This window comes from Triticum dicoccoides, chromosome 2A (genome assembly GCF_002162155.2).
Source record: "Triticum dicoccoides isolate Atlit2015 ecotype Zavitan chromosome 2A, WEW_v2.0, whole genome shotgun sequence".
Taxonomy (NCBI): domain Eukaryota; kingdom Viridiplantae; phylum Streptophyta; class Magnoliopsida; order Poales; family Poaceae; genus Triticum; species Triticum dicoccoides.
Genome location: NC_041382.1, coordinates 616,190,393 through 616,199,581, shown reverse-complemented (window position 1 = coordinate 616,199,581; position 9,189 = coordinate 616,190,393).

Below are 9,189 nucleotides of genomic sequence, written 5' to 3'. Positions count from 1 at the left end.
ATTTACACATAGAGTTCAATGAAGACCAAGTGGTTGTGAAAGTTTGAGAAGTAACATATTTAAGGTGGTACAAACTCTCTTCACGAAGCGAGGTGGGACTAAATTTTTTAGTAAACTTATCAGTAGCGGTTATTGTGTAAATGCGCTACTACTATGGTCCCTAGCAGTCGCGCTCTTCATGCAAGCGTGCTGTTGCTAAAACTAGCCTCGCGGCGGCGTCGTGGAAATTACAGTAGTAGCGCGTCTTAGAGTGGGCGCGCTACTGATACATTCATTTCAGCAACGAGGTTTGTGCACGAGCGCTACTGCTAGTTAGCAGCAGCGCCTTATTTTAAAGCCCGCTGTTGGTAAGATTCTATGTATAGGCTTTTCCCTAGTAGTGGGAGGGGCGAGCCGGCACGGCCGAGGAGGAAGACCAACTCCAAGAAGGTGGACAAGTGAGATGCGGCCACCAACGCCTTGATCGCAAGCGTGGACGACATGATTAACAAGAAGGACTCAAGGGAGGAGGAGCGCGGGTCAATACAGAGCAAATGGATGCTTTCATGGAGATCCAAAGGAGGAGGCTTGATCTTGACGCCGAGAAGCAAGCCAAGATGTTCGAGCTCGAGGCGGAGAAGCAAGCCAAGATGCTAGAGATCGAGGCCGCCAACGCCAAGACAAAGGCGAAAGAAGTGGCTCTTACAAGCATGATGACCGCGGTGGAGATCATGAAGGTGGATCTCAACACTGTGTCGCCAAGGAAGAGGCCGTGGTTCGAGAAGATGCAGGCCGACATGCTCAAGTTCGATGACGAGTGATCTATAGCGTCGAGGGCCGTCTTTTTTGTATGCCGGCAGGTGTGCCGGCATGACCACGGGAGCCGCGATGGCATGCTCGAACTCAAGTCCCACCCTTTTTTTGTGTGCTGGACTGTGTGCCGGCCGGCTGGCGAGTGCGCCAGCATGAACTGTGGTATTTTCTGAAGTCGGCATGGTATGCCGACGCTGGCATGGTGCCGACATGAGACATGGCCGCTGGCATGATCGGCCGCGGGCCTTTTTTATTTAAAAGTTGAATACAGACATGAAATGGGTCGGTGTCGGAGTAAATGACCACGGGTAGCCTAGCCGGCTCCCCCTAGCTCTTCAGAAAAATTATAGGCTGATCGAGCCTTCAAGCACCTAAGGCATAAGGCCGCCTTCCCCCAGCCGACTACCCTTCAGGCCGACTACAAGTGGGCGGCCCGATGCTAAAAACCTCGTACAGAAAGTCACGAGAGGGCCGGCTCCAAGAAGCCGGCCGTGAGAAGGCCGACACCAAGAAGCCGGCCCCCCTCCAGCAGGTGGCCAAGATCGTGCCCTCAGAGTCTACACCCACAGAACGGCGATGAGACGGGGCGTGGCTACAGTGAAGCCTGCCACCCTCGAATCCCGGAGTGCGCATGACCATAGTGCGCCGTACGGGGCGGCCATCACCCATCCGGCGCGGCACTGTTGCCATGTTGATCATGACATCACCCACGGCGAGCTGTCAGTACGATCCGTGGGTGGCAGGCCCCCTCAGTCAGGGAGACACCTAAAGGTGGCCAGGCCTCCCCCAATCGGCCTGGGGTGCGGCCAACTCCCAATAGCCGGCTAGTTCACTCCCTCGAAGGAGGCGCCCCATTAAGGAGATAAGACGAGGTAAGGCTACAACGATAAGCTGCCCGGCGGCAGCACTGTAGCCATGCTTACCACAACCAAGCCCTCGTCACCAAAGGCGAGGCAACAGTAACCAGCCTCTGACAAGACCCCCGAGCGGTGCGACCGGCCTGTCGACTAGAAGGCCGGCAGCCGGCGGGGTCCACCAGTCGGCGGGCCCCATCGGTCGGCGGAGAAGCCGGCGAGCATAGACACAGACAGCTAGGGCCCACGCCTAACCGGATTACCATTGTACCCTTGGGGGTAGGCCTATATAAACCCCCGAGGGCACCCATGCAGAGGGATCTTTTTCAGTAATTTTAGACACCGGATCGAGAGGAGAAGCGGGCTAGCCTGGCCCTTCTTTATCCTTTCACCGAACAGCTCAAGGAGCCTCTTGTAGCTACTTGTTGATCTAGTGACCATGCGGAGACCCCGCAGAGCAGCAGTAGGGGTGTTATCTCCACGGAGAGCCCTGAAGCTGGGTAAGATCCGCCGGCGTGCATGTCTTCGCCTTATCCCGTTTCCAGGCACCGGCGATGTTTTATTGGCTCCCACAATGATAAGCCACCCGTTGCCATATGTCGCTCCAACCACCCGACATTTGGTGCCCACCGTGAGGCCAGGTGCACTGTCGTCCGGAGACCTGTTCTGGACAGGAACCCTCTTCCTTCCCAGCGAGCGTAGCCAGCCCGGCTCGCCCAATGGCGCTTGCCCCGACGCGCTGCAAGGCGTCGCCGACGCCTGCGTGGCGAGCTGCCTCGCCGATCTTCTTGGCGAGGCTCGCATCTTCGCCGAGCCCGCGTCCGACACGGGCACAGGCTGCCCCGAGAGCCATCTCGTCAGCCTCCTCGACCAACTTCACGTCTCCGGCGAGCTCGCCACGAACTTGGAGTCGGTTGGCTCCACCGACCCGATGCTTGTCGACTCTGACACGGCATCGCTTGACGCCTTCCCCACCAACATAGTGATCATCGACGACCCTCTTCCTCGAGCCGACAGCAGCGACAGCGCCATCACCGAGGTACTGGTCATCAGCCACGGCGCTGCCTCTAGCGAAAACGTCCACGACGCCCTGCAGGCGGCGCCACACGACTTGTCCGCCCCCATCCCAGCCGACACCGACGCCAAGACACTGGAGACGTGCCGCCTCGCCCTCGTTGCGGAGGGCCAGAAGCTAGCCTCCATGAGACGCCTCGCCGAGGCTCACCAGCGCGAAGTCGACCGCGCCGCTTTCGGCACACCGCTTCCCGACGGGCCTAGCCGCGTCGGCGTCATCATGAAACATGGCGCGGCTATCGCCGACATGTTGGGAGCAGACCGCCCAGTCTATGCCATGCCTCTCGAGAATCTACGCGCCGCCCAGGCGGCCGCAGACGAGCAGAATGGACTGGAGCCCGACGAGCTTCCCTACATGACCAGACGCATCTAACAGCTTATCGACGCGGCCATAGAACGGCATGAAGCCGGTGTCCGCGCCGAAAGACCTCCCCCACGCCGAGAACACGGCGCGACGTCCCGAACGCCGACTACGGGCAACACCCGCGCAAGGAAAGAAAAGGAGCCGACTGCCAGCCGCAGCCGGACTCGGATCTCCATCGAGCGTGACGCAGAAGGCCGCCCTCGAGCTGTGGAGTGGCGGGGCGACCCGCCTTCCCCTCCGCCTCGTGGGGAGATATATGTTGGGGAATGTAGTAATTTCAAAAAAATTCCTACGCACACGCAAGATCATGGTGATGTATAGCAACAAGAGGGGAGAGTGTTGTCTACGTGCCCTCGTAGACCGACAGCGGAAGCGTTATGACAACGCGGTTGATGTAGTCGTACGTCTTCACGGCCCGACCGATCAAGCACCGAAACTACGGCACCTCCGAGTTCTAGCACACGTTCAGCTCGATGATGATCCCCGGACTCCGATCCAGCAAAGTGTCGGGGAAGAGTTCCGTCAGCACGACGGCGTGGTGACGATCTTGATGTTCTACTGTCGCAGGGCTTTGCCTAAGCACCACTACAATATTATCGAGGACTATGGTGGAGGGGGGCACCGCGCACGGCTAAGAGAACGATCTTGAAGATCAACTTGTGTGTCTAGAGGTGTCCCCTGCCCCCGTATATAAAGGAGCAAGGGGGGGTGCGGCCGGCCCTAGGAGGAGGCGCGCAGGAGGAGTCCTACTCCTACCGGGAGTAGGACTCCCCCCTTTCCCTAGTTGGATTAGGACTTGGGGGAAGGAGGAGAGGGAAGAAAGGAAAGAGGGGCGCCCCCCCCTCCTTGTCCAATTCGGACTTGGGGGGAAGGGGCGCGCGGCAGCCCCTAGGCCTCCTCTCCTCTTCCTCCACTAGGCCCATTAAGGCCCATTAGGTTACCGGGGGGTTCCGATAACCTCCCGGTACTCCGGTAAAATGCCGATTTCACCCGGAACACTTCCGATGTCCAAACATAGGCTTCCAATATATCAATCTTTATGTCTCGACCATTTCGAGACTCCTCGTCATGTCCATGATCACATCCAGGACTCCGAACAAACTTCGGTACATCAAAATATATAAACTCATAATGAAACTATCATCGTAACGTGAAGCGTGCGGACCCTACGGGTTCGAGAACAATGTAGACATGACCGAGACATGTCTCCGGTCAATAACCAATGGCGGAACCTGGATGCTCGTATTGGATCCTACATATTCTATGAAGATCTTTATCGGTCAGACCGCATAACAACATACGTTGTTCCCTTTGGCATCGGTATGCTACTTGCCCGAGATTCGATCGTCGGTATCTCAATACCTAGTTCAATCTCGTTACCGGCAAGTCTCTTTACTCGTTTCGTAATACATCATCTCGCAACTAACTCATTAGTTGCAATGCTTGCAAGGCTTGTGTGATGTGCATTACCGAGAGGGCCCAGAGATACCTCTCCGACAATCGGAGTGACAAATCCTAATCTCGAAATACGCCAAGCCAACATGTACCTTTGGAGACACCTGTAGAGCTCCTTTATAATCACCCAGTTATGTTGTGACGTTTGGTAGCACACAAAGTGTTCCTCCGGCAAATGGGAGTTGCATAATCTCATAGTCATAGGAACATGTATAAGTCATGAAGAAAGCAATAGCAACATACTAAACGATCGGGTGCTAAGCTAATGGAATCGGTCATGTCAATCACATCATTCTCCTAATGATGTGATCCTGTTAATCAAATGACAACACATGTCTATGGTTAGGAAACATAACCATCTTTGATTAACGAGCTAGTCAAGTAGAGGCACACTAGTGACATTTAGTTTGTCTATGTATTCACACAAGTATTATGTTTCCGGATAATACAATTCTAGCATGAATGATAAACATTTATCATGATATAAGGAAATAAATAATAACTTTATTATTGCCTCTAGGGCATATTTCCTTCAAGATATCCTACTTTGTCGCCTGTCACGCATCCGACTCTCAGCGGCCGACTGGGCCGCCGCGAAGGAGTCGGCGAGAATGACGCTCGCCACCGGATCGACCGCCTAGCGCGATCCCTGGCTCTGGAAGAAGAAGATGATGTGGGCCCGCCTTGCTTCGGCCCCCGCATCCGCGACGAGCCCTTCCCCAAAGGGTTCTCGCTCCCAAGAGACACGCCCAAGTATAACGGCTCCGTGAAGTCGGAAAATTGGTTGATCGACTACTCTACAGCGGTTTGCATAGCAAACGACAACAGGCGTGTTGCCGTGAAGTATGTCCCCCTCATGCTCCAGGGCACGGCGCGCACCTGGCTCAATAGCCTCAAGCCTTACAGCGTCAACAGCTGGCTAGACTTCACAGAAGCCTTCATCCGTAACTTCACTAGCACCTACAAGCGGGCTCCCAAGCCCCGACAGCTCTCCTTGTGTGCCAAGGGCCCAACGAATCAACTCGCGACTACCTCACGCGTTGGGCCGAGCTCCGCAATTCCTGCGAGGGGGTGCACGAGGTTCAAGCTATAGAGTACTTCATCGCCGGGTGCCGAGAAGGCACCCTCCTCAAGCACCAACTCCTCTGCGACGAGCCGACTACCCTCGACGAGCTGCTGGTCATAGTTGATAAATACGCCACGGCCGATTCCTCAATGAAGACCGAGCTCCGAGTAGATCCCTCCGGGAAGGTGCTTGCTCCGAGTCCCAAGACGCCGACAGGAGACTCCAGCCGACGCCCGTACCAGAACGACCACAAGCGCAAGACTCCCGTGCCGCCTTCCACCAGTCGGCAGGTGGCCACAGTCGAAGACGAACAACCCGAAGGGCGGCCCACGCCCAAGAAGCAGAAAGGCAACAGGCCGGCCTGGCAGCCGGCTTTCTCCTACGAGCAAGCACTTGATGCCTCCTGCAAGTTCCACAGCGGCGCGAAGCCTTCAAACCACACGACCCGAAAATGCAACTGGCTCACGCGGATCTCCAAGGGCGAGGGGATAGCGCCGCCTCCGACTGCTGGTCAGCCGCCTCCGGCCCCTCCATAGCCGACCGCTCGACCAGCAGTCGGGGCTGTTCAGGACGAGTTCCCTGACAAGCAAGACGTCTACGTCGTCTTTACAAGCCAACCAGAAGACCGGCGTAGCCGACGCTGACAGCATCAAGAAGTCAATGCAGTTGCCTCCAACAATCCCGAGTTCATGCACTGGCATGCTTCTACGCAACACAAGGCATCCGGCTGGACCTAGCGTCCGTTGCCCACCCCCAGTCAAACGGCCAGGTCGAGCAAGCAAACGGCCTCATCCTCTCCGGCATCAAGCCCCGACTGGTCGTGCCACTAGAGCGTTCGGTCGGCTGTTGGCTCGACGAGCTGCCGGCCATCCTCTGGAGTTTGCGCACTACCCCAAACAAGTCAACCGGCTTCACCCCTTTCTTCCTCGTATATGGTGTCAAGGCTGTCATCCCAACTGACATCGAGTTCGACTCACCTCAGGTCACCATGTACACGGAGGCGGAGGACAAGGAAGCACGAGAAGACGGGGTCGACCTGCTGGAAGAAGGCCGGCTGTTAGCCCTCAGCCGGTCCGCCATCTACCAGCAGGGTCTGTGCCGCTACCACAGCCAGAAGGTCAGGCCAAGATCCTTCCAAGAGGGCGATCTTGTGCTTCAGCTGATCCAGCGAACAGCCGGCCAACACAAGCTCTCGGCCCCTTGGGAGGGCCCCTTCATCATCAGCAGAGCTTCAGGCAATGACTCCTACTACTTAATCGACGCGCAGAAGCCAAAGGCAGGCAAGAGAGATGATTCCGGCAAGGAGTCGGAATGACCATGGAACGCCAATCTCCTCCGAAGATTTTACAGTTAAAAAGCAGTATGTAGCATGCAACCTTTTGTACTAAGTACGAGACAAAGGGTCCCCCGAGGAGCACTCGGGGACTACCCTCTTTTATCTATGAATGATGAGTATCACGCATATGATTATGTTACTACATTTTTTCGTCCGGCACCGGGTTCGACCAGTCGGCCCAGGGACTCGCCGCCTCGAGTTATATCTAAAGTTCTGCCTGCAGTCAGACAAGTAGTGTGTCGGCACCCAAGCCCCTCTCTTGTCAAAAGTCACAGCTAGAAGAATCGACTGTCTGACTGACAAGAGCCAAGGGCAGAAAAGGATGCCCACACGAAAAACGGTTAAGGACTAACGAACTTATATAACACGAGCCAGCCTCCCGCCCCGCCAACCGGCTACCAGAGCAGCCGGCTGGCCTGCTTCCCGTTCACCTTGCTACAGTCTAAGAAAGCTCGAGTACTTGTCTTCCCAAAAATAACCAAGTCCTTCTCCAGCCACAGACAGCGGAGCAGCTGTCCGGCTGGGAAGGCGGCGGCCAAGGGAAGGTGGCAAAGGAAAAAGCCAAAAGGATGAAAAGCAAACATGAACGGAAGCCAAACACATGCATAATTATATTTACACAAAAGACCTTCAAAAGGCCAGCATTCAACATAGTTTGAATACACCCCCAGTGGGTGGAACTGTGCAAATTTAATAAAGGTTGTTCAAAAAAGTAACAAGCAGGAAAGCAAGGATGGCGGATCAGGCCAAGGGAACGACGGGCGAGTCGGGCAGGTTGGTGGAGACGACACTGCCGGCTGGAGGAGTGACCGACTGGCGAATCTCGGCATGATCATCACCTCTTGCAGGCAGCGCGCTTGCACGTGCCTCGCTGCTGGAGGCACGATCAGGCTGAGGCGGGCTGGTCGCTTCGCCGTTTGGCACAACGTCTTCACCATCCTCTCCCTCTTCCTCTTCGCCCTCATCGCTGGAAGCAATCTCCTCCGCCGAGTCCTCACCTTCTGCCGGGTTCAGCCCGAACCACTCCTCCGACTGAGCGACACCGTCATCATCCATCTTAGGGGCGAAGGCACTGGTGTCAGTGTACTCGGCGATCGCCGAGGCGCGCCGGACGATAGCCGGCCGCACCACCTCCAGCTCCTCGCCGGCCTCCTGCCGCCAGGTGCTCAGCTGGTCCAAGTTCATCCCAGGATACCAAGCTCGGACGAACTCTAGCCCCCGCCCAACGCCGGACCGGGCCGCCGACGCCTTCCAAGCCTCGAAGCGGCCGACTGCGACCTCCAGCCAGTCGGTAGTCCGACTTGGGGTGCGGGGAACCACCTCGCTGGGCCAGAGGGCGGCCAACACTTGCGCCCCGGCGTGCTGAAGACGGTGGAGCATGCGGTGGACCGGCTGCGGGCAGGCTTGAAGCTCCAGCAGCTGCTCTTCAAGTGACCAACTGGCACCCGACGCGATCTCGGCCCCTGCGTGCCGTCGCGCGTCGCGGTAGGCCTCGATGGCTTGGGTAGCGGCAACAGAGTAACCGGGAAATTAATCTGCACAAAAAGAAAGCAGTAGCACAAAATCAAAAGACGAACCAGATGGCAGGAGGCAGGCAAAGAAACAAAGAAGAAGGCGGCCTACCATCGATTAAATCCTCCACCCGGCTGTAGCCTTGATTCAGCGCCTGCCTTGCCTCGGCCCAGTTCGCCGCCTCGGTTTCATACTCGGCTTTGAGGGCAGCCTCGCTGTCTTGCACCGCCGTCAGGGCCGCCTTGTGGCTCTCCTCCTGGTCGGCCAGTTTCTTGGCCAGGCGATCGCGCTCCTGAGTCAGGGCGGCGCACTCGGCCTCTTTAGCGCGGAGGGCGGACTGGGCTTCGCTTAGCTGGCCTCTAAGGTCAGCATTGGCCCCTGCAGATACGAAGAAAGAAGCCGTCAGGAGAAGATCCGACCCGACTGCTCACCAGTCGGCCCGAATATCGGGGACTACACCCAGTGGGTGCGCTGACGCGCCCCCACTTGAGGTAAAAGATGAAGCACTTACTCCGGCTCTCGGTCAGGTCAGCGGCCTTCTGGTCCAACTCCTGGGCCTGGGAGTTGAAGGCAGCTGCGCGGAGATTGTGGTACTCCTGCAGATAAGACAAGAGATGCGAGTAAGGACAAGATGACAATCAAAGTCTACTAAGAAGTTCCAAGCCACCTGCTCAGCAGTCGACTCGAAACTCGGGGACGACACCCAGTGGGTGTGCTGACACGCCCCCACGAAAGA